The following is a 25,203-nucleotide window of genomic DNA, read 5'->3' as shown; positions in this document are numbered from 1 at the left end:
TCTTGAGAATACCTTGGACTGCAAGCTAGTTAATCCCAAAGGAAATCAACAGTGAATATTCATTGGAAGGATTGTTGCTAAAGCTGAAGCTCTAATACTTTGGCCATTTGATGCAAGAGCCAACTCATTGGAAAAGACCCTGATGCTGGGAAAGACTGAAGGCAAAAGAAGAAGGAGGTGGCAGAAATGAGGTGAGGTGGTAAGATAGTATCACTAACTCAATGGATATGAATTTGAGCAAACTCTGGGAGACAGTGGAGGACAGAGGAGCCTGGCATGCTGCAGTCCATAGAGTTGCAGAGTGGGATATGACTTAGTGACAGAACAATATCAACATGCTGCTGCTGCTGCTAAGTCACTTCAGTCGTGTCCGACTCTGTGCGACCCCAGAGACGGCAGCCCACCAGGCTCCCCTGTCCCTGGAATTCTCCAGGCAAGAACACTGGAGTGGGTTGCCATTTCCTTCTCCAGTGCATGAAAGTGAAAAGTGAAAGTGAAGTCGCTCAGTCGTGTCTGACTCTTAGCGACCCCATGGACTTTTTCCAGGCAAGAGTACTGGAGTGGGGTGCCATTGCCTTCTCCAAATATCAAGATATATATATCTATTTTTCAGATTACAGAGTATTGAGTAGAGTTCCTTGTGATACGTATACAGTAGGTCCTTTTGATCTATTTTACATATAGTAGTATGTATATATTAATTTAATATCCTTGTTTCACAGATGAGGAACCTGCTGGGTAGAGTTGATGAGGTTATAAAGGCACACAATTGATGAGTAGTAGAGAAATTTGATCAAGTGTGTCTGTCTCCTCTCTACTTCCACTGTGGTGAGGTGTTTGTAACTCCAAGCCTAGCCTTAGTATTCAGGTAGGGCTGGCTGGCCTATGCCCAAAGGGATGATTTCACACTTTTTGAAGCCTGCTTGAAATAGTCTGGATCTTATAAGGCAGTTCCTTTCTTTACACAATCACTGACTGATTGTAGTGTCTTCACGACAATCATCTCCCTAGCTAATAAAGTTGACCCCCTGACATGAGTAGCAGTTTTTCATTTCATAAAAATCTTTCACACACATCTTCCTATTTGTTCCTTACAAAAATGCTGTAGGTGTTATGATCACCAAAGGTCTGCAAGCTTTTTCCTTAAAATATCTGATTGTATGTATTTTAAGCTTTGGGAGCCATATGGTGTCTGTCTCAACTACTCAACTCTGCTCCTACAGCATTAAAGCAGGTAGCAATGATACACAAATGAATGATCATGTCTGTATTCTAATAAAGTTTTCTTTACAGAATTAGGTGACCAGCTATATTTGGTCTATGAGCCATAGTGTGCTAACTCTTGTTCTAGATGAATGAGCTTCCATTCAAAGTGGTTAAAATGATCCTCCCAATCTCATGCAACTTATAGGAGTAGAAATGGAACCTAGGTTTCCTGTTTATTCATGCAGTAAGTATTTGAGTCCTTATTATGTGTCATGCTCATGCACGTTCAGTTGCTTCAGTCGTGTCCATCTCTTTGCAACCCTATGGACCATAACCCGCCAGGGTCCTCTCTCCATGGGGATTCTCCAGGCAAGAATACTGGAGTGGGTTGTCATTTCCTCCTCCAGGGGATCTTTCTGACCCAGGGATCCAATCTGCATCTCTTCTGTCTCCTGCGTTGGCAGCCAGGTTCTTTACTACTAGCGCCACCTGGGAAGCCCCAGGTGTCAAGCATTGTTCTAAGTAGTGGGGATAAAGAAGGTCCAGGCTCCCACGCAGTTTACATATTCCATGGAGACAGATGATGAACAAGTACATGAGCAAAGAAGATAACTTCCAAAAGTGAGAAGTGCCATGAAGAAAAGAAAGCAGTGTTAAATAGAAAATGACTTTAGCTATGGGAATCAGAGAAAACCTCTCTGAAACAGAAAAAAAAAATTGAGCTGAAATCTGGAGGAAGAGAATAAGTCAATTACACGGAGATTTGGGGAAGATTTGTTCCAGGCAAGTGGAATAGCGAAAAAAAAAAGCAGTGTGGCTAAAGTGAACAAAGGGGAGGGGAAGATCTGAGAAATAGGGGGGGAATAAGGGTAAGAATTATAAGCCATGACAAAGAATTTTATTCCGAGTGAAGTGGAAAGCCAGTGCTTTTTTGACTATAACATGCTGTTTTTAAATCTCTTTGTGTCTCCTCCAATGCAGAAGTTCACACACATGCTCTCGGAATATTATATATTAGTTAATTGGTGGGTTCTGTCACTTAAGTTCCTTCAAGGCATGAAAGATCCATCAACATGTGGGGATCATTGACGACCTTTGTGAGGAGCCACATTAAATAGACCCTCTCTCATGGGACGTTTCCAAGAAGGCTATGCCTGATACATTTGTCCAGGGACAGCACAGCAGCCCCTTGTTTTCTCCCGGGACAGTGTTGGGCACCATCCAGACCATCTGCTCTGGCCCAGGTTCCCTGGCCATAGGCTCTACCACCATTTGCCAAAACACCCTGAAAGCCAGGAGTGGGTGTGTCTGACATCACAGCTACTTTGTCAGGATGAGCCATCATAGTGGATCAAGAGATTTGTGGTGATCTAGTTTCTAAGTATACAATTGACCAGCTGTGGGTAAGTTTTCTGTCTCCTTTTTCTCCTTTGTAAACTCACAGCACTGTTGGGCTGGTGACATGAAATTATGTATGTTAAAATCTGAGCCAGAGAGTACTTGTGTGTGCATATGTGCTAAGTCACTTCAGCCTGCTAGGCTCCTCTGTCATGACGATTCTCCAGGCCAGAATACTGGAGCGGGTTTCCCTGCCTTCCTCCAGGGGATCTTCCTGACCCAGGATCGAACCCGTGTCTCTTATGTCTCCTGCACTGGCAGGCAGGTTCTTTACCACTAGTGCCACCTGGGAAGCCCCAGTATGGTCTCACTGAGAGTCAATTCTTTTTCTTTCCCAAGTACTCTGGTATTTAGTGATTACTAGCTAAAGTCCCATGGAAAGTAGTGATTTATTTACCATCTTCATTTTATTAGGACTTTGAGAAGTACTGAAAAATTACAGGAAGCCTTGAAGTACTTGGAAACATTCTGAAGTGATTTGGTCATCTCTAAAATGCCTGCCTTTTCAGAGAAGTTCCTTGTGCTGGGTCCTGTGATGCTCCTCTGCCCAGATCACCCTTCAGTGAAGGACAGGTTGTTACCAGCAGTCAGCCTTCAATGTCAGCACCTTCAGAGATTGCCTTAGCTGCAAACTGCAGCCTCACCGAGGCCACTCCCTTCCCAGATGACTTTTTTCCAATGCCTGATTGAGAAGGGAGTATAACAATCTGACTATCTTGACCCAATGCAGGAAAACTCCCGAGGCTCTGACGATGCTCAAGAGGGTGAGCTTAGACTGTTGTTGACCTTGCATCACAACCCAGCTTCTCCTGCTATTCAATCCTGCTGTTGTTTCCTTCTTTCTACGGGTGTTGATCCTAAGATCACTCCCTAAAAAACATTGTGCACGTTAAACTCCCAATCTGCTTTCCAGAAAATCCAACTTGTAATGATTTTGTATAGGTGTTTTGCCTTCTTCACATTCCTGTGACCATATATATTAGTGAATCTGGTGCTTGTGTACAATGCTTCTCTACAATTGTTAACATTTTATGTCATGTATATCTCTGAAAGGGTATGTGTGTGCTTAGTCACTCAGTCGTGTCCGATTCTTTGCGACCCCATGGACTGTAGCCTGCCAGGCTCCTCTATCGATAGGGATTCTCCAGGCAAGAATACTGGAGTGGGTTGCCATGCCCTCCTCCAGGGGATCTTCCCAACCCAGGGATCAAACCCAGGTCTCCCACATTGCAGGCAGATTCTTTACCATCTGAGCCACCAGGGAAGCCCATGAATACTGAAAAAATATATGACTTGTATATTCTTTATGAAAAGATCCTTCTTCCATAAAGTTAAAAAAAAAATGACACAGAAGTAAAACGTTCATTCAAGTACCTGAAACCTATAATTTCTCCAGCTAAAAAATTAAAATTTTTTAAATTTAAATTTGATTACAAAATGCCCATTTATTAGGCATGACTGACATGAGATGTATATCAAATGAATGATTAATCACAGTTAGCTAATGAGTACATGTATCATATCAACATTCAAGGGAAGGAAAAGGAAATACTGGCATTTGAGGGGTTAAGTCAGGGTCAGAAAGATTAAGAAATTTAGAAAAGCAGCATGAGAAAGATGGTGTATTTATTTGAATCCCACATAGCAAATGATTTTGCTTCTTTTGGAAATGATATTAAATACATGTACATGGCAGTGTGTGCCCTTAGCAGAATGTCCTTGGGCAAATTAGTCTTAGAGAGGTTAAATGAGGGCTGTAGTGGTGATTAAATGAAAAAATGGTGGGATGGAACATGGTAAGTTCTCAGTAAATGTTAGCTGTGGCTGTTGTTGTTACTCAAAGTGGCATCTGGGTAACAGTCTCCAGGGAAGCCTCTCTCAACAGCTAACAGAAAACACTAATGAAGGCCTGTGGGGAAAAATAAACCTCCCAGCATGGAAAATAAAACTGATAGATCATATACTGTCAGAACCTTGAAGAAATTGGAACTAATTTCAGGACAACAAGAGCTGGGTTTGGAAACAAAATGCTTCGTAAAAGGTAGAAAAGTATTTTGTTCTCCACTCACTAGAGATTCACCCAGAGATTCAAGATTTGAATCAGCCAGAAATGTGAGTATCTTTCTTTTCTCCTGAGTATGGGAAGGGATGGTACATACACAGATAATAGGTTTTTAGGGCATCATTTACATGGGGCCATTGTAGAAAGAACCCAGGTTGTAGTGCATGCTGGGAATTATCATTTTTTCATGTAACCCATCAGTTCAGAGAACCAGGCCATCAGGTAGGAAGGACACATCATCTCACATGGGACAAAGGTGCACAAAGGTAAATTTTGCTTAAATTTGCACATCGACTTGTCATTTTGTTCTAAGTAGGAGAAGTATATTCTATCACTAGCTGGAAACAGGGTACAGGATCAAGGACTAAGATGAATAAGTAACAATTAGGCCTGTGAAAAATACCATAGAACAATGGGGGAGATGTATCTAGAAGACTCAGAAGAATAACAGACTTCTGATAATTATCTACCAATGAATCCAGAGGAAAACGTCAAGAAACTATTTGACATTTACAACAGAGCACAGGAAGACATAGTCTTCATAACATAGCTGCAGAATAGAAGGATAGTAACATTAATAAAAAAAATCTTGTTATAAAATCAAATAAAAATGTCAAAAATCATTCCAAAATGAGAAGATCCATGATTATTAAAAAAGATGGTAGATCTAAAATTCTTTGTTATATTATTAATAAAACTGAAAAGGTTGTGGGGACCAGGTAGTGAGGGTCAGGAATATAAGCTTGTGTTATATCCTTTGTCTCAAACAGAAGAGACTCAAATGATATAATTTCACTTCTCACTCATATAGATGAGTAATAGTTTGTAAAGATAACCTTTAAATAACCACTAGCACAATTGTCAGTTATTATCAAAAAACAGAAGCAAAGGAAACCAGAAAGAAGTGTTAAATGTATGAAAATATAGAATAAGATGACATAAGCCATAATAATGACAAATGTCAATAGGTTAAATCAGTGGGTTTCAAAATTTCAAGCACTTAAATCTTATTCTCAAAGAAAATGCTACATTTATTTTTCTGGAGTTGAGCTGTAGGAGTTGCTTGTATATTTTTGAGATTAGTTCTTTGTCAGTTGCTTCATTTGCTATTATTTTCTCCCATTCTGAAGGCTGCCTTTTCACCTTGCTAATAGTTTCCTTTGTTGTGCAGAAGCTTTTAAGTTTAATTAGGTCCCATTTGTTTATTTTTGCTTTTATTTCCAATATTCTGGGAGGTGGGTCATAGAGGATCCTGCTGTGATGTATGTCGGAGAGTGTTTTGCCTATGTTCTCCTCTAGGAGTTTTATAGTTTCTGGGCTTACATTGAGATCTTTAATCCATTTTGAGTTTATTTTTGTGTATGGTGTTAGAAAGTGTTCTAGTTTCATTCTTTTACAAGTGGTTGACCAGTTTTCCCAGCACCACTTGTTAAAGAGATTGTCTTTAATCCATTGTATATTCTTGCCTCCTTTGTCAAAGATAAGGTGTCCATATGTGCGTGAATTTATCTCTGGGCTTTCTGTTTTGTTCCATTGATAAATACTTCTGTCTTTGTGCCAGTACCATACTGTCTTGATAACTGTGGCTTTGTAATAGAGCCTGAAGTCAGGTAGGTTGATTCCTCCAACTCCTACAGCTCAACTCCAGAAAAATAAATGACCCAATCAAAAAAATGCGCCAAAGAACTAAATAGACATTTCTCCAAAGAAGACATACAGATGGCTAACAAACACATGAAAAGATGCTCAACATCACTCATTATCAGAGAAATGCAAATCAAAACCACTATGAGGTACCATTTCACGCCAGTCAGAATGGCTGCGATCCAAAAGTCTACAAGCAATAAATGCTGGAGAGGGTGTGGAGAAAAGGAAACTCTCTTACACTGTTGGTGGGAATGCAAACTAGTACAGCCACTATGGAAAACAGAGTGGAGATTCCTTAAAAAACTGGAAATAGAAATGCCTTATGATCCAGCAATCCCACTGCTGGGCATACACACTGAGGAAACCAGAAGGGAAAGAGACACATGTACCCCAATGTTCATTGCAGCACTGTTTATAATAGCCAGGACATGGAAGCAACCTAGATGTCCATCAGCAGATGAATGGATAAGAAAGCTGTGGTACATATACACAATGGAGTATTACTCAGCCATTAAAAAGAATACATTTGAATCAGTTCTAGTGAGATGGATGAAACTGGAACCTATTATACAGAGTGAAGTAAGCCAGAAAGAAAAACACCAATACAGTATACTAACGCATATATATGGAATTTAGAAAGATGGTAACAATAACCCTGTGTATGAGACAGCAAAAGAGACACTGATGTATAGATCAGTCTTATGGACTCTGTGGGAGAGGAGAGGGTGGGAGATTTGGGAGAATGGCATTGAAACATGTATAATATCATGTATGAAATGAGTCGCCAATCCAGGTTTGATGCGATACTGGATGCTTGGGGCTGGTGCACTGGGACGACCCAGAGGAGGTATGGGGGGAGGGAGGACGGAGGAGGGTTCAGGATGGGAACACAGGTATACCTGTGGCAGATTCATTCGATATTTGTCAAAACTAATACAATATTGTAAAGTTTAAAAATAAAATAAAATTTAAAAAATAAAAAATTTAAAAAAAAGAGAAAATGTTACATTTAATTCCAAATGACAAAGCAGTGCTTTTAAAGTTGCATTTATTGATTATAAGATCAATTAATGAGGCCAATGATAATGAGAAAGTCACCTCCACTGAGTGGATACCACTGTCTTGGATTGTCAGTTTATCTGAAAATTATAGATAATTTTCAGTCATAGCACAATTTTTACTAGAACTTGACAAAACGATTCTAAAGAATATTTTGAAAAAGAAGATAAAGTCAACAACAAAGACAAAAAGAAGAGTATGAGGGTGGGTGTAGAGTTGCTATACAAGATATTAAAATGTACTGAAAAACTAATAATTAAAGGCATGATACTACCCCCAGATACCGGTTCCAAATTGGGAAAGGAGTACGTCAAGGCTGTATATTGTCACCCTGCTTATTTAACTTTATATGCAGAGTACATCATGCAAAATTCAAGGCTGGATGAAGCCCAAGCTGGAATTAAGATTGCCGGGAGAAATATCAATAACCTCAGATATGCAGATGACACCGCCTTATGGCAGAAAGTGAAGAGGAACTGAAGAGCCTCTTGATGAAAGTGAAAGAGGAGAGTGAAAAAGCTGGCTTAAGACTCAACATTCAAAAAACTAAAATCATGGCATCTGGTCTCATCACTTCATGGAAAATAGATGGGGAAACAGTGGTAACAGTGAGAGACTTTATTTTGGGGGGCTCCAAAATCACTGCAGATTGTGAGTGCAACCATAAAATTAAATGACACTTGTTCCTTGGAAGAAAAACTATGACCAACCTAGACAGCATATTAAAAAGCAGAGACATTACTTTGCCAACAAAGGTCCATTTAGTCAAGGCTATGGTTTTTCCAGTGGTCATGTATGCATGTGAGAGTCGGACCATAAAGAAACCTGAGCATGGAAGAATTGATGCTTTTGAACTGTTGTGTTGGAGAAGACTCTTGAGAGTCCCTTGGACAGCAAGGAGATCCAATCAGTCCATCCTAAAAGAAATCAGTCCTGAATATTCATTGGAAGGACTGATGCTGAAGCTGAAACTCCAATACTTTGGCCATCTGATGTGAAGAACTGACTCATTGGCAAAGACCCTGATGTTGGGAAAGATTGAAGGCAGGAGGAGAAGGGGATGACAGAGGATGAGATGGTTGGATGGCATCACCGACTTGATGGACATGAATTTGAGCAAGCTCTGGGAGTTGATGATGGACAGGGAAGCCTAACATGCTGCAGTTCATGGGGTCATGAGGAGTCAGACATGACAGAGTGACTGAACTGGACTAGCTCCTGAAGAGTAATAGCATTTAAAATTCCAAGTATATGTGCAGTTGTCCACATTTTTTAACTTAGAAAAGTTTGCAAATCTACTCAGTTGGAAATGTATGAATTATTGAAGGAATGATTTTAGACCAGAGGGCTAACCCATTTGAGAAAAATTAAATAACAAAGTTGATTATATTAAAGACAGACATTTCAAAAGTGAAGCCATAAAGTAAGAATAGATTATAGAAAATAATATATCCTTGTGGTATAGAACCACTTTCCAAACATGACACTAATAAGTTAAACCAGAGGTGGAAAAGCTACTGCCCACCCATTGTTGTTAAGTCATCTCCAACTCTTTGTGACCCCATAGACTGTAGCCTGCCAGCCTCCTCCATCCATGGGCTATCCCAGGCAAGAATACTGGATACAGGAGTGGGTTGCCATTTCTTTTTCCAGGGAATCTTCCTGACCCAGGAATCAAACCTGAGTCTCCTGCATTGGCAGGCAGATTCTCCTGTGTTGGCAGGGAAGCCCACTGCCCACCCGTGGCTGAATTTAAAATGAAGACATGCCCATTCAGTGACTATCCTCTAGGGCTGTTTCTGCTCTACAAAGACAGAGTTGTGACAGACCATTTGGTTGGCAAAGCCTGAAATATTTATCATCTGTCCCTTTACAGAAAAAGTTTGTTGACTCCAGACATCAATCATAAAACAATTTTATATGGTCAAATCTAAGAAGTTTACACTTTGGCATGGAATATAACCTCATAAATAAAAAGGAACTGGGAAGAAGATTTGCAATATATATGATAGATATATGGATATAATGAGATGGTTGGATGGCATCGCTGATTCAATGGACATGAACCTGGGCAAACCCCAGGAGATGGTGAGGGACAGGAAAGCCTGATGTGCTGCAGTCCACGGGGTTGCAAAGAGTCAGATGCAACTTGGGGACTGAACAACAACAACTACAACAAAATGGATGTAACCATCTTTTACAAAACAATAGGAAAAATTGTACATTAGTAGAAAAATGGGCAAAAGACAGAAACAGGCATTGCACAGCACAGAAATTATAAATAACCAATAAAACAATGAAAAAATATCAGTTCTCACTAATATTTTAAAAAGTACATTTAGAAATAATGCTACAAATAGATATTAGGCAACTCAAAAAATGGAAGATAGATAGCATGCAGCAAAAGACTCTCACTGGCTAGTGGTGGATGTGTAGAAAGAAGGTGAATTAGCAGCATATCAGAAAAGCTCTAAAATGTATATACCCTTGATAAAGGAACTCCGCTACTAGGATTTACCCTAAGGAAGTAATAGGATGTTTATTGCAGTATTATATATAATAATACAACATTGGAAGCAACTTTAAATATGAAAGAATATATCATTTCCTGAATAAATTATAACCAACCAACAGGATGCAATATTCTAAGATATTAAAATTATGTTGTTGGGACTTCCCTGTTGGTCCAGTGATTAAAGCTCTGTGCTCCACTGCAGGGGCCCCACGTTCGATCCCTGGTCTGGGAACTAAGATCCCTCAGGCTGTCTGGGGTGCCCTAAAAAAGAAAATCATGTTATACTTTTGTCAAAAAAGTACAAATGTTCAGAATATATTCTAGAGAATAAAAGATAGTTTAAAAAAAAAACAGAAAATATATTGTAATTGCAGTTTTGAAAAGAAATTCACATAAAAATCCCTGGCAAACATCAGTTAATATTAGTTATAGCTGCCCTGTGGGATAACAGATGAGTTTTATTTTCTCCTCTTTGCTTATTCATATGTAAGTGCTTTATTGAACTGTCTCATCTCTGTGGGGTACAAAGAGGAAATGGTTTTATTTTTCTCCATTCTCAGCCTTCACTCCCACAACTGTGTTATATGAGAAGTCCCACCCGCTGGGTCACAGACCCCTTAAGGACATTTTGGGATGATTCCTTGACTTCATTTTTAGGATATTAAAAATCTGTCAATTTCATGTACTCTCAGAGCTTTTCTCTTTCCCCAAGTTTACCAGGTTTGTGGCTCAAGGGCCCTGGAGTGAACCATGGTGTGTGGCAGGGCTCCCAAGTGCTGCCCCTTCTTGGCAGGCTTCTGTTGTGTTGCAGGGGTGAAGGAGGAGGGATTAGGGAAAATAGTAAGTGATTTAGCTGCATTCCCTGGCAATCTGGTGGCTCAAACGGTAAAGAATTTGCCTTCAGTGCAGGAGACCTGGGTTCAATTCCTGGCTCAGGAAGATCCCCTGGAGAAGGAAATGGCTACCCAATCCAATAATCTTGCCTGGAGAATCCCACGGACAGAGGAGCTTGGTGGGCTACGGTCCATGGGCTTGCAAAGAGTCGGATACGACTGAGCAACTAACACTTTCACTTTCCTGGCAATCAGCTCTTAGTTGTTGCGGCTTCTCTGACAGGGGCCAGATGCCCTCTGGGTGACAGGTCTAAACACTAGCTCTCACTGGGGACAATGAAATGTTTACCATGTGACTCTTTGATATCTTCCAAACTCCACCTCCTCTCCAGCCTTGCTCACTAACCACCAGCCTGCTGCAGCCAACACAGCCACCTCAGAGTAGGGGCAGGGATACACGCACATTTGAGCAGGTTTGGCTTCCTTACAAGCCATTCAGATAACCCGAGTGAAACTTGGCCTTTAATGCCAAACTGACCATCGGGCATATAGACTGCTCCATGGCCAGCCCTTTTCTTGTCCCCCTCGGGAGGATCAGCAAGTCCTCTCTCTAGTTACATTTCAAGACAGGACCTGGTGCCAGTCTTCCCTTCTTGCAGAGACACCCAATGTCTATGCGTGATTCCCTTGGAGCCTCTTCCCTGCTTGACTTTCACTGTATTTTGTAAACTTTGGTGAAACTAGACTCTGGGTCATTTGGGGGTGCGGGAGATGGGGAAGGGAATTTGGCAGCTTTCCTAACTTCTCCCATGGCTCAGGACTCCAGCAATGCCTTGCTTTTTTCTCTCACTGGCCTTTTCTTTATAAACCAGGGATAATATAATTTTAAAAATCCCAGTGAATTTTTTTCTTGGGATATTATAGAAAGTTCTTTGTGAAGAATGTACTTACGAATAATGTTATGAAATACAAAAAAAATATGGACATTTGGAATGACTTGCTTTACTAGATATCAAACAAACAAACAAAAAGCTACAGCATCATTATGACCAGAAATATTGAATGATCAATTTAAAAGAACATATAGCTTGCAAACAGTTCCTAGCATATGGAAGAACTTATTGTTGTTGTGTTTAGTCGTTAAGTCATGTCCATCTCTTTGTGACCCCATGGACCCAGGCTCCTATGTGCATAGGATTTCCTAGGGAAGAGTACTGGAGTAGGTTGCCATTTCCTTCTACAGGGGATCTGCCTGACCCAGGGATTGAACCTGTGTCTCCTGCATTGGCAGGCAGATCCTTTACTGCTGAGCCACCAGGGAAGCCCTATGGAAGAATTTAGTAATATGCTAAAGAAAATATCACAGATGAATGAGAAGGAATGACATATTCAACAAAAGTGCTGAGAAAATTATTGGGGAAAAATATCAAGTTACATTCTTGTCTTATATCATACACCAAAATACATTTCAGATGCTTTTAGAGTTAAAAATCTAACCACAAAATCCCTAAAGTTAAAATAGGTAGTATTAGAACTAATCTTGAATTGAGGAAAATATTTCTCAGCCAATAAGCACTAAAAGAAAACACAAAGGAGAAAATATTACTAGCTTTGTGTAAAACAAACAAATACGCAAATATTTTATAGGTATATTGAAAACTCCATAGAGATAAGTGACATATATTAAATAAATTTTGGTATAACAGGACAGACAAAAGTTTATTATAGTTAATGCATAAATATGCTGCCAATCAGCAACCAGAGCTGTAATGTCTCCGTAGAAAACTGGGCCAGTGCATTTACAGAAAAGAAAGAATGTTTGCATGCCTCTGAATTATATCAGAAACATATCTGAGTTCCCTAGGAATAAAAAATGCAAACATAAACAACAAGATACCTTCCCACCCATAAAATAACAAGAGGTTTTAAACATATACAAAGATGTTGACAGTACAGTGAGATGATCATTTTTAGCCAAAGCTGATAAGAGAACGAATTGACCTAACCTTTCAGGAAAACAACTGAGAATAATGTAAAATGAGCCTTAAAGAGTAGCTGTTCTACTCTAAGAAATCTATCCCAGGGAACCATTTGGAGGCCCAAAACAATTTATTTACAAGAATATTAATCATATTTTTATTGAACAGGGAACTATAGCTAATATTTTGTAATAACTTATAATGGTAAATTAATCCTATATTTCAAAATAATCATCAAAAATTAGAAACAAAGCATTATCCTATTATTGAGTATTCAGGTTAATAAATCAGTCTCTTCACTGGATGGTTTCACTGTCTGTGAGATATCCCCAAAATTCTATTTATTGGAGAATTTTAATTGGCATTACAAAAGTGCTTATGTGAAAAAAGCCATATACAAAACTATTTATATCTTACAAACATGGTTCTGATCACTTTAGTTTTTATGCCTGTTAGATACTACTTTTTCCGTACAGACAGACAGAAACAACCTTCCCAAAGTATAAGAGTTTCAGCCCAAAAAGGAAACAAGGAATTGTGTCCTACATTCCAGTTATAGCAGAATCATTTTTATCCTCATCACTCTCCTTTGCTATAATTTAGAAAAAAAATTATAAGTAGATTCAAACATTCAATTTCTATTTCCTTAATTACACTTCTAATTAATAATGTTTCTCCTTATATTGTTTACATTTTAAAAACAGCTTACTTTGGGAATGACTTACGTACAATAAACTGCATGCATTAAAGTGTGCAGTTTGCTACATTTTGACATATGTATATGCCTGTAAAACCATCCCCACAATCAAGATAATGAACACAGCACGATTGGAATTTGATTATGAAAGCATATGGCCTAGAAAGAACTACTCTACAATGCTCAGATTATTTATATTTAGAAAATTTTATTTTACTCTTTTGCATATATTTTCAAAAATTTCTGCAATGTGCATGTGTTACTTTTCTGAGCAGAAAAACCCCAAGGAAAAGTTGGTAACCGTGACTGAGGATGGGTGGCAGAGTGGTAGATCATGAGATAGATTTTATAGAAAATGAAGGAAGAGAAATTCTTTTTATTTTTTAACTTTTCATTTTATATTGAAGTATGGTTGATTTAAGAGTATTGTGGTAGTTTCAGATGCACAGCAGAGCAACTTAGCCATACGTATACATGTACCTATTCCCCCCTCAAATTTTCCTTCTAAAAAGGGAAGGCTCAAGAGTTTTAAATCCCATGGATTAGATAATTAAGACTCTACCAGAAATGATCCAGAGTTGTTTCTGTGGCAAATCAACAGTGGAGACAGAAAATAGTGGGTCAAGAAATAAATGGGTTTGGCAGAGTGGAAGAGGAGGGGCCAGAGTCCAACTGGCAAGGTAAGTTTTGTTTTTTTTGTTTTGTTTTGTTTTAACTTAATTTTATTTTTTAACTTTACAATATTGTATTGGTTTTGCCATATATCAAAATGAATCCACCACAGGTATACATGTGTTCCCCATCCTGAACCCTCCTCCCTCCTCCCTCCCCGTACCATCCCTCTGGGTTGTCCCAGTGCACCAGCCCCAAGCATCCAATATCGTGCATCAAACCTGGACTGGTGACTCGTTTCATATATGATATTATACGTATTTCAATGCCATTCTCCCAAATCATCCCACCCTCTCCCTCTCCCACAGAGTCCAAAAGACTGTCCTATACATCAGTGTCTCTTTTGCTGTCTCGTACACAGGGTTATTGTTACCATCTTTCTAAATTCCATATATATGCGTTAGTATACTGTATTGGTGTTTTTCTTTCTGGCTTACTTCACTCTGTATAATAGGTTCCAGTTTCATCCATCTCATTAGAACGGATTCAAATGTATTCTTTTTAATGGCTGAGTAATACTCCATTGTGTATATGTACCACAGCTTTCTTATCCATTCATCTGCTGATGGGCATCTAGGTTGCTTCCATGTCCTGGCTATTATAAACAGTGCTGCGATGAACATTGGGGTACACGTGTCTCTTTCAATTCTGGTTTCCTCACCATCGGAAAAGATTACCTGGTTCCCTGAGCTAATGAGGTTGGTTATTGGCAGCGGGTGGTGTTAGAATTTCATGTTGGAGAGTGAAGAGTTGACAGCTGCACTTTTTTTTTTGCCTGTGATAAAAGTGGCAAGGTGGTATCCTACCAATAATGTGGCTTAAATGTTGTGATGGAAGACACTGGCGAATCTTGTCAGTGGCTAGGAAGTAGCTGGTATCAATGATGTACACCTGCATTGAAGAACTACCTAGCAAGGAAGACCCACTATTTGAAATGGTCTTTATTTCCTTGTTTTGATTAATTTTATCAGAAGAGGAAAAGTGAGTTGTGAAATTAATTCAGTGCTGGGGAAGGGGGATGGGCTTCCCAGGTTGTGCAGTGTAAAGAATCCTCTGGCCAATGCAGGAGATGTGGGATTGATCCCTGGGTCAGGTAGATCCCCTGGAGAAGGAAATGGTAACCCACTCCAGGATTCTTGCCTGGAAAATCCCATGAACAGAGAAGACTGGCAGGCTGCAGTCCATGGGGTCGCAAAGAGTTGGATTTGACTGAGACTGAACAGGCATGCACAGGGCAGGGGGAGGTGAATAAACAAGGGAGTAAAGAGTTTGGGATACAAGTTAGGAAATGGATGTTTTATTATTGGAAAAGCAATTGTTAGTTGGAATATAAATTAGGAGTGCCTGCTGTTTAAACAAAGCAGAGTTTTTTTTTTTTTTTAATTAAAGCTATTATTTTTGGTGTGTGGCTGATTTTGGTCTATTCCAACTTGGATTATCACATTCTCTTTCCAGCTAATTCTTCACTCAATATTTAGTTCACATTTTTTTAACACTCCGTGTGCTAAGCCATTTCATTCTTAAAATGAAGTAGTTAAAATAGTTCTTGTGTTTCCAATGAAATGCCTGAAGTAGTGTCTGAACACAGTTAGCATTCTACAAATGTATGGAATAGATGACCAGACATTGCTGTACATCTACAGACATATATAAAACAGTGCATCATTGAGTAATGGCTTTGAGGTTCTTTAAGATGGACACTAATAAGTAAAGGCAGAGTAAACATGATCTGTGGTGTATACTTAGTAAGAAAACTAATTTATAAGTATTCCAGTGTATCCAAATGAAGGAATAGCCCTACTCAACCAAATCAGTGACATATCTGATAGGGTTTTCAGTTCTACACAGATCAGATGACAACTGCAAATAGGTGTTATCTAGTGAAAATTTCCCACCATATTACACTTGCTTGCTTCAGACATCTTCATGTTTTATTAAAGTCATTAAATAAATTTCCATTTCTTTAACTTAGCTCTTGGAGTGTTCTAGAGTGTGAGAGGCATTACTTTTCAGAGAGCACATGACATTACAGAACTTGTTTATCAGCACTAGGTATTTCCTTGGAGGGTTGAGCTTTAGAGAGAGCATATATTTATTTCCACCAATCATGGAGCTAAAGGAAATTGTCAATGACTAACATTAAACAGCTTGAAGATATTTGCACAACCCCAGACCTAGCATTCACTGAAGATAGTTTTTGGCAGTATTGTGTGTGTGTGTGTGTGTGTGTGCACGCACGTGCATGCTTCCTGTCTCTACTTTCCTTATTAAAGCTATCTTCATCATTGAAGGTTCACTCTCTTGAGTTTATATTCTGAAAGAGGCCAGCCTATTGTTGATTTATAGGGTATTTCTGTGCCTACGTTTCAGATGTAAGTTTCATCCTGTTGTCCAGGAAGAGCATCATACAATGGCTGGGTAAAGTGACTTCATACTCTGTTGCTATAGTGATATCTCAGTGAAGGCTCTTGACCCTTTCCATGCCTCAGTTTCTTCATCTATAAAATGACAATAATATGCTGGGTTTTATTCTACAGAACTTTTCAGGGATTCAATAGGATTTTTATGGAAAAACACTTTGAAAAGAATTCAGAATGAAGGGTAAAGAAGATGTTATATATGTGTGTATGTATGTGTGTATATATATATGTGTGTGTATATCTATATATATATATATAAACGGAATATTATTCATCCATAAAAACCAATGATGTTCTGCCATTTGAAGCAAAGTGGATGGATTTAGAGAACATTATGCTTGGTGAAATAAGTCAAACAGAGAAAGACAAATACTGTGTGATATCACTAATTTGTGAAATCTAAAAAATCATACAAATGAATGCAAAATAGAAACAGACTCACAGATATAGAAAGAAAACTAATGATTACCAGTGAGGAGAGGGGGAGAGAAGAGGGGAAAATTAAGGGAATGGGATTAAAAGATAAAACTACTAAGTATACAATAGGTAAGTAACAAGGATATATTGTATAGCATAGGGAATTATACCCATTATCTTGTGATAACTTTTAATGGAGTATAATCTGTAAAAATACTTAATCACTATGGTATATACCTGAAACTAATGTAACATTGTACATCAACTATACTTCAATTAAGAAAAGAATTCAGGACAAAATAAATATATATATTTTTTTTCTTGGAAGAAGAGCTCAACTCAATGTAAATGAAGTTTCTTCTTTCTAGAATGTTGCTACTGGGATTCTGCCATAATTTCTTTCAGTGTTTTTATGAAGACTTCTGGTTGAACCCCTCTTCTATCACTGTGTAGAATCCACTAAGCTTTATTAATTTTAGCTTATTATAGATGGCAAATTCCATTTCCTTGTTCCTGTCCATTAATATCTGGGGAAAAATGGAACCCAAGATTTCAAGAGATACATTGAAGACTCTTTTGAAAATATGATAGTTGGAATTCAGTCTCCTACTGAAAGGGCAAAGCCATCTCGAGTTATTGAAGAATAGTTTTTATATTTAGTTTGATTTCATTCCTGATAACTTAATTGTTATACTGATTTGTTTATAATATTGAAATTACCTCTCAGCTCAGTCAGTAATGATTTATTTTGATATTACAAAAAGTCACTAAAGGTAAGATAATACTCCTTCTTCTATTACTTTGCTGCTTTCCTAAAGATAATTGCCTCAGGATTTATAGTCCTCTTATTCCTAAAATAAGAACATTTTTCCACACACAACTATTTGCCTAGCTCTAATAAAATATTGTCTACAGGACTTTTTTTTTCTGAAGAAAGAAGTATACTTGAACATTTTCACTCTGAATTTAATCCCTACTGCAAACGACAAAGGTTGTCAGTGTGAAGACAGGGAGCTGGTACAGTGGGCTGAGTATTACCATTTAGTGCTTCAGCATGGAATGACTTGGGTGCCAGAGTCCAGCTCCAGCAGCCAGGGAATCAGCCTGAAGGGGTGAGTGGTGTTGGTGGACGATGATGTAGCCTCTGACTCATAGTATGGAACTACATGTTTATTTCAAGCTTCAGGTTCTCTTTTATACTTTGACAAAAGCATTAGGTCAGAGGTTTGACATTTTCAGTTTCCCCCACCCAGATTTACTGTCTCCAGAAATCACTGTTGTCTTACAAACAGAGTTCCTCTTCAGCGATTCTCTCAGAATCAGCTTTGCTATCTATTATCTATTTCTTCTTATGTGTCCTATACTTAACTTGTGATTACATTGTAACTCATGCTACATTCCTCAGTTTATTTCTTATCTTTCTAAATCCTGTTTGCCCCTAGCATCTTAAGATCACTATCTCCTAAAAAGGCTTCTAGCTATTCTTAATTATTCCTAAACCCTGAACTCAGCAAACTTCTTTTGCCATAAATATTTCCTTCACAAACAGGTCTCAGATAATAAGCCTTCCCATGGCCTCAAGCTGCGGCCTACGTGCTCATCCTGGGACATTCTTTGTAAAGATCATTGAACAAATGTTAATGGTTACTTTATAGATTATTTTCTGGGCACAACTTTAGAAGGCTTTGTGCTTTCTCATGCTTCTCTCAAGCACCTTAACATTCTTTCCAGCCAACTCAACCGAAGAAAGGAAAGAACAAGTCAGAATCACAAGGCCTAACTCCTTCATCCTGGTACTGTGCCTGCGAGATGAGGAGAGGGGGTTGGCGCCATGCCTCCATTTTGTCAGTAATGTCTAACGCGGCTCCTGACACTTGGGTATAGTTGGAATAGTTAGAACATTGCATGGGGATTTGCATCTTAGTTTCTTTTCTGTTGTAAAGGCTGCTGAAAGGACTTCTACCTAGATATACAAAATTACCACATTACCCCCAAATGGTTGAGATAGCAGATGTTGTCAGGGCCTCATCCATCTTTCCTCAGCCTTAACTATTTCATTGCATGCTGGACCAACTTCAAATGTCAGAAATGGCAACTCAGGGCTTCCTCTGGCAGCTTGAGTCAACTCTTCCTTTCCAGAGGTACCAGGAAATTCATGCCACCTAGGAGCAGTCTTCAAGCAATGGCTGATAGGAACAGCTGAATAAATAAATGCCTTGGCCCTTTTGCCCCTTGGATAGTGTGACTCTGAGGTATGTGTTCTACACCATTTCCCATAGTTACCAGTGGAACTGAGCTCACATTGCCCCCAGTAGTGACTTCATGGGGCTTCCTTGGTGGCTCAGATGGTAAAGAATCTGCCTGCAATGCAGGAGACTTGGGTTAGACCCCTGGGTTGGGAAGAACCCCTAGAGGAGAGCATGGCAACCCACTCTAGTATTCTTGCCTGGAGAATCCCAATGGACAGAGGTGCCTGGTGGGATACAGTCCATGGGGTTGCAAAGAGTCAGACATGACTGAGCAACTAAGCACAGCACAGTGACTTCATGATTGTGCCCTTTTTATTGCCTTTCTTTTCTTCCCTGTCTCACTTCTTCACTCCGTTTCTGTTATTTTCTGGATCACTTTCAAAAACGCTATTTTCATCCAAATCCTTGACTCAGAGTTGGCATCTTGGGCAATCCAAACTAAGACAGTTGGGAATCTAGAGGCTGTTTCTACAAGTATGTTTAGGGAGGGAGGGTAACAGCTAGAGTCCATAAAGGGATCATGGGAGGATGATGATGAGTGACCTTATGGATTCACAACATAAAAAATATTCAGGAAGTTTATAATGACATCAAGGGGGAAGGCTTTCTGCTTTGAAATAAAGGGGCAGGTGAATAGGTAACTGAGTTCATGCAGCTGAAAGAGAGCACTTGAAGGGCAGGAAAAGAGTTTGAATTTGGCAGTGGCAAATAAAGGCATGCAACAAAAGTTCTCTCCTTTCCCTACTTATGTTCAGTTCAGTTCAGTCGCTCAGTCATGGCCAACTCTTAGCAACCCCATGGACTGCAGCATGCCAGGCTTCTCTGTTCATCACCAGCTCCTGGAGCTTGCTCAAACTCATGTTGATTGAGTCGGTGATGCCATCCAACAATCTCGTCTTCTGTCGTCCCCCCCACCCTTCTCCTGCCTTCAATCTTTCCCAGCATCAGGGTCTTTTCTAATGAATCAGCTCTTCGCATCAGGTGAAGCGTCAGCATCAGTCCTTCCAATGAATATTCAGGACTGATTTCCTTTAGGATGGACTGGTTTGATCTCCTTGCAGTCCAAAGGACTCTCAAGAGTCTTCTCCAACATCACAGTTCAAAGGCATCAATTCTTTGGCACTCAGTTTTCTTTATGGTCCAACTCTCACATCCATACATGACTATTGGAAAAACCATATCTTTGACCAGATTGACCTTTGTTGACAAAGTAATGTCTCTGCTTTTTAATATGCTGTCTAGGTTGGTCATAGCTTTTCTTCCAAGTAGCAAGCATCTTTTAATTTCTCCCTATGTTACTGCCACCCCTTAGAAGGCAGGACCAGGACTTTATTATCAGATTTCTGTGTATCTCTCCCCTACTATGTGATTTAAAAAACAAACATGGATAGATCATTATGGTGGGAATGATAAACCTGAAGGTAGTTAGTGTTCCCAGTTAAGATACATAGAGCAGCACTAGAAGAGGAGTAGGATGTTGTTTGACATTTAAAAATAGACCTAACTCTACCAATTAGTCTGTTCTGCCCATGGTAAACTTACTCAATGCTATGGTGGTAATCGTTTCTGGAAAGCTTTGACATTTTATAATTGAACTGCCAGGTTCACACTTAGCTATAATTCATTCACAGATAAGTATGTCTTGTTAACCAAATTACGTTGACTCTCTTGGAGAGCTGGTGTGAGGTCTTTCCTGTTTCCTGTCTTCGTGTGGTTTTACATTCTCATGACATACCATTAGTGTGATGAAAGATTGATTATTGTCTTAGGTACCAAACTGTAATTTGGCCCCATTTTCATTTTTCTTTTTCATCAGCTGCGGAATCATATGCATTTATCAAAATGGGTGTCATCTGTTTTGAAATTCATGAAGTTAGATTGCACACTTGTCAAACATTTTTTTATGGGCATTGACAAAAACCTCAACATCAAGCTTTACTTAAGCTGTTTAGAAATAGAGATGTCCAGGTGAAAGAATGGTGGAATCAAAATGAAAGACTACGGGCTAGGCGGGCTCATTCATTCTATCACCATTTCTGAATGCATTCAGCAAATTGCCAAACATGGACTGAAGCCTAAGGCTGACTCATTCATTGACAATTAGTGCCCACAGTGCTCGGCACTATACTAGGCACTGGAAACAGCAGTAACACCATAGGCCAAGTCTCTTTCCTCATAGGGTTTATATTCTAAAGAGTTTATGTGAGATAAAAGAAGGGGACTATTTAGCCCTTATCCTCAAGGATCCAATAATCTACTTGGAGGGAAACAAGCAAATGCACGGAAAATTTCAAAACAATGCAGAGATGGAGCCAATGAGCAAAGGATGCATTTTAGATGGAGTTGATGAAGACAAGCACAGTAGAAAATAACTCCACACTGTTTTTCCAGAGACTGGCTTATGACCCTCCTCCAGGAAGTCACTTAACTGCTTCTATTTCCCAGAACAGTGCCCTAGGGACAGTTTTGCTGCTGATTAGAACCTCTGATACATGACAAAGGCCATTCACACCGAGTAATCTGGAAGAACAGCAATCTCTGAATGTGACTCTAAACACCTACAGTGAATTGGACACGGAGAACAGACTTGTGGACAAGGGCAAGAGGGAGGAAGGAGAGGGTGAGATGAATGGAGAGAGTAGCATGGAAACATATATACTCCCACATGTAGAATAGATAGCCAGTGGAAATTTGCTGTATGATGCAGGAAGCTCAAACTGGGGCTCTGTGGCAACCTAGAGGGGTGGGATGGGGTGGGAAAGGGTGGGAGGTGGGAGGGAGGTTCAAGAAGGAGGGGTCATAGGTACACCTGTGGCTGATTCATGTTGATGTACAGCAGAAACAAGCAATATTGTAAACAATTACCAGTCAATTAAAAATAAATTAATTAAAAAAGCATCTGGTCCCGTCACTTCATGGGAAATAGATGGGAAACAGTGGAAACAGTGTCAGACTTTATTTTTTTGGGCTCCAAAATCACTGCAGATGGTGACTGCAGCCATGAAATTAAAAGACGCTTACTCCTTGGAAGGAAAGTTATGTCCAACCTAGATAGCATATTCAAAAGTAGAGACATCATTTTGCCAACAAAGGTCCGTCTAGTCAAGGCTATGGTTTTTCCTGTGGTCATGTATGGGTGTTAGAGTTGGACTGTGAAGAAGGCTGAGCGCCGAAGAATTGATGCTTTTGAACTGTGGTGTGGGAGAAGACTCTTGAGAGTCCCTTGGACTGCAGGAGATCCAACCAGTCCATCCTAAAGGAAATCAGTCCTGAATATTCAATGGAAGGACTGATGCTGAAGCTGAAACTGCAATAGTTTGGCCACCTGATGAGAAGAACTGACTCATTGGAAAAGTCTCTGGTGCTGGGAAAGATTGAAGGTGGGAGGAGAAGGGGATGATAGAGGATGAGATGGTTGGATGGTATCACTGACTCTATGGACGTGAGTTTGAGTAAGCTCTGGGAATTGATGATGGACAGTGAAGCCTGGGGTGCCACAGTCCACGGAGATGCAAAGCGTTGGACATGACTGAGTGACTGAACTGAACTGAGTTCCTTCCATAGAAAATTCAAGAGACTCAAAAAGCTATTAGAACTATTAAGAAATTTCAACAAGTTTAATGGGTAAAAACAAAACTTAAAAATCAATAATATTCTAATACATCAGCAACAGCCAATTAGAAAATATAATTTTAAGAATGCAACTCATAAAAAAGAATGCAATTCATAAAAAAGAATGCAATTCATAAAAGTAACAAATGCTTATCTATAAATAAATCTGATAAAAAATATATATACCTGAATGTAGAAAGCCAGGTGCAGAGCACTATAAGTTTGTGGATATTTTGATAAAAATCCCAACAGTTTAGTGGGTGTGTCTTTTGATAAAATGATCTTAAAATGCAAACAGATATAAAATAGGTAGCTAATAAGAGCTTGCTGTATAGCACAGGGAACTTTACTCAGTACTCTGTAATGGCCTGTATGGAAAAAGAATCTAAAAAAGAGTAGATATATGTATATGTATAACTGATTCACTTTCCTGTACACCTGAAACTAACACAACATTGTAAACTGACTATACTCCAATAAAAATTTTAAAAAATTTAGACAGGATAGTAAAAAGTCAGAGACATGAAGACACTTAAAAAAAATAAAAGCAAAACGGAAAAAATAGCCTCTCTCTACCTATATCTATCTATCTACCTATCTATCTATATTTATATCTATATCTATATCTATATCTATATCTATATGGCTTCCCTGGTGGCTCAGTCGGTAAAGAATCTGCCTGCAATGCTGGAGACCCAGGTTGATCCCTGGGTTGGGAAAATCCCCTGCAGTAGGAAATGGCAACCCAGTCCAGTATTCTTGCCTGAAAAATCCCATGGATGGATGCAGCAGGCGGGCTACAGTCCATGGGGTAGCAGAGCTGGATATGACTTAGTGACTAAACCACTATATATGTGTATATATATATATATATATATATATATATATATATAATTAAGACAGTGGGAAAGTAGACCATTTATCATAGGAAACTTCTCTGCTCTTGGCCAGGGACTCATGCTTTCATCTTTGAGATGTACGATATTCAGTTCAGTTCAGTTCAGTCACTCAGTAGTGTCCGACTCTTTGTGATCCCATGGACTGCAGTGCACCAGGCTTCCCTGTCCATTACCAACTCCTGGAGTTTGCTCAAACTCACGTCCATCGAGTCAGTGATGCCATCCAACCAACTCATTCTCTGTCGTCCCCTTTTCCTTTTGTCTTCAATCTTTCCCAGCAACAGGGTCTTTTCCAGTGAGTCAGTTCTTCGCATCAGGTAGCCAAAGTATTGGAGCTTCAGCTTCAGCATCAGTCCTTCCAATGCATATTCAGGACTGATTTCCTTTAGGATGGACTGGTTGGGTCTCCTTGCTGTCCAAGGGACTCTCAAGAGTCTTCTCCAATACCACAGTTCAAAAGCATCAATTCTTCTGCACTCAGCTTTCTTTATGGTCTAACTCTCACATCCATACATGACTACTGGAAAAACCATAGGCTTGACTAGACAGACCTTTGTTGGCAAAGTAACGTCTCTGTTTTTTAATATGCTATCTCAGTTGGTCATAGCTTTTCTTCCAAGGAGCAAACATCTTTTAATGTCATGGCTGCAATCACCATCTGCAGTGATTTTGGAGCCCCCCAAAATAAAGTCTCTCACTGTTTCAATTGTTTCCCCATCTATTTGCCATGAAGTGATGGGACTGATATTGATGAAGTGATGTACGATATTGGGGACATTTAATTCTTTTTTAGTTTAAAATTTTTTTCTTTTATAAATTGTGGTAAAATATACATAGCATCAAATTTACCATCTTATTCATTGTAAGTGTCCAGTTCAATGGCATTGAATAACATTCATACTGCTGTACAACCATCACCACCCTTCACTTCCAGAACTCTTTCCATCTTGCACAACCGAAACTTTGTGTCCATTAAACGATAGCAGTGCTGTTTAATTTGGATAAAAATAGTTTTATCTAGAGTGTAGAATATTTCAAATTATGGTCCTTCTTCCCTCCCTGCCACCATTTCCTTCCTCCCTTCCTCCCTTCCTTCCTTCCTCCTTCCGTCCCTCCCATCCATCCTCCCTTCCAATACAGTGAGAAATATCTTTGTAGCTTCTTCAGATAGTTTAACATAATGGAAATTGTGGTGGTTTTCTTGATTGACTAAACTAGCCACTACTTAAAAGGAAGGGACTTTGGATGGACTTCTCACCAGTATCCTTAATGTCTTTGTAGTGGACTAAATGCTTGTGTCCCCCCCTGGCCAAATTTTTATATTAAAATGATAACCCCCAATGTGATGATAATAGAAGATGGAGCCTTTAGGAGGTGATTATGGGTCTTGAGAGTGGAGCTCTCATGAATGAGATTAATGTCCTTATAAAAGGAATCCCAGGGAGCTTTTTCCTTCTACCATGTGAGGATATATCAGTTGGTAGTCTGCAATCCAGAAGAGGGCTCTTACCAGAACCTGACTATGCTGGCTCCTTGAT

General features: G+C 39.3%; 1 long non-coding RNA gene across 2 annotated transcripts in view; it reads left to right on the top strand.

Moving 5' to 3' along the window:
* Positions 1 to 4,501: 4,501 nt before the first annotated feature.
* The window catches only part of LOC138986404 (uncharacterized), a 38,356-nt gene continuing 17,654 nt past the window's right edge, over positions 4,502 to 25,203 (top strand). For both annotated transcript variants that reach the window (XR_011463255.1, XR_011463254.1), the window contains exon 1: positions 4,502 to 4,716. This is a non-coding gene — a long non-coding RNA (uncharacterized lncRNA). The remainder of the gene's footprint in view (positions 4,717 to 25,203) is intronic.

The sequence above is a fragment of the Bos mutus genome, chromosome X, assembly GCF_027580195.1.
Source record: "Bos mutus isolate GX-2022 chromosome X, NWIPB_WYAK_1.1, whole genome shotgun sequence".
Taxonomy (NCBI): domain Eukaryota; kingdom Metazoa; phylum Chordata; class Mammalia; order Artiodactyla; family Bovidae; genus Bos; species Bos mutus.
Note: the sequence above shows the minus strand (reverse complement) of the source record. Positions and strands in the feature narration are given on the sequence as shown.